The sequence below is a fragment of the Saimiri boliviensis genome, chromosome Y (genome assembly GCF_048565385.1).
Source record: "Saimiri boliviensis isolate mSaiBol1 chromosome Y, mSaiBol1.pri, whole genome shotgun sequence".
NCBI classification, from domain to species: Eukaryota; Metazoa; Chordata; class Mammalia; order Primates; family Cebidae; genus Saimiri; species Saimiri boliviensis.
In genome coordinates, this window is record NC_133471.1 from 21265557 (window position 1) to 21267090 (window position 1534).

At 37.9% G+C, this 1534-nt stretch overlaps 1 pseudogene; it reads right to left on the minus strand.

Moving 5' to 3' along the window:
- Positions 1–356: 356 nt before the first annotated feature.
- LOC141582996 (meiotic nuclear division protein 1 homolog pseudogene) lies at positions 357–1168 on the minus strand (annotated as a pseudogene).
- Positions 1169–1534: the final 366 nt, after the last annotated feature.

Genomic DNA, 1534 nt, shown 5'->3' on the forward strand with positions numbered 1-1534 from the left:
CCATGTTATAGTGCTGGATATTTTGTACCAGCTAATACACCTGCTTTTTGGATCAGGATGAGCAAATTATTGGGCAAAAATGGCAAGACAGAAAATTTTATCTCATGATGTATACTGAAATCTGCTCCACATGAAAAAGCTAAAGAGTTGGCTAAGAAGAGGAATTCCCTTTGCTTCCAAAGAAAGTAGAATTGAATAAATTTCAGGCTTTCATTCCAAAAGAAGGTAAACAAGTTCATAATTTTTTTTTTTTTTTGCATTTTACACTTTATTTAACATTAATAAAAGGATACATACAGTTACAGGCAAATGACAATTCAGTACACTTATTTAGATAATAGTTTAAAATTTACATCCTTCACAACCATGGAATATTTTAGTCTATGTAGTCAAAGTCTTCTGGAATTCCAAAAGTTTTATCAATTTTATTTTCTTCAAACCCAAATTTTCTTTTGGCCCAAGATTTTATTGCAAATATGTTATCAGTCCATCTGTTAGCTTCTTTGGCTACTTTATTTGCTTAGCATATTTATTCCATGACTTGTGGGTCACAATCTTTGTATTTTTCTACTTCTGCCTTTAGTTGTTCCCTTTGGTCTCAAAGTGAAGAAAGTTCTTTTGCTAGCATGGTTCACTCTTCTGTTTCACATCGGCCAATTTTAGCTTTTTCAATGCTTTTCTTTAGGCTTGCATGCTTTGGCTTCCCTCAGACAACTGAGATTCCAGAGCCTCCAACTTACATTTCCTTGCATGAAGAGCTTTACTTGGAAAAGCCCAATAATAATTAGAAGTTCCGATCCTCTCACAGTGAACCATACTATCATCAACTAAGCTTTAAAGGACTTCTTTTACTGACATAGAAGTAATGCCTTTCTCTTTGGGAGCAATCTTCTCCAAGTCTTTTAACTGAAATACATCTTTTGTTTCAAAAAATATTTCCATCATGCAAGTTCTCTTTTCTTCTGCACTCAATCCTTTTTTCTTTGACATGGTGCCGGTGCGGGGACTTCCCACAAGTTCATGATTATAATAGATTTGAGGTTATATTTAAAGAAAATTCTTGGACAGTTGTGCTGGCTGATGCCTATAATCCCAGCACTTTGGGAGGCCGAGGAGGGAGGATCACTTGAGGTCAGAAGTTAGAAATCAGCCTGACTAACATGGTGAAAACCCATCTCTACTAAACATGTAAAGTTAGCCAGGAGTGGTGGTCCATACCTGTAATTCTAGCTATTTGGGAAGCTGAAACAGGAGAATCTCTTGAACTTGGAAAAAGGAGGTTGCAGAGAGCCGAGATTGTGCTATTGCACTCCAGTCTGGATAACAAGAAAAAACTCTGTCTTGAAAGAAAAAAAATACAAAAATCGCCAGGGCATGGTAGCATACCTACCTGCAGGCCGAGCAAGTCAGGAGGCCATGGTGGGAAGACTGCTTGAGCCCAGAAGATTGAGGCTGTAGTGAACCATGATGACACCACTACACTCCAGCCTGGGCAACAGAGTGAGACCATGTCAAGAAAAATCAGAGGAAGGAG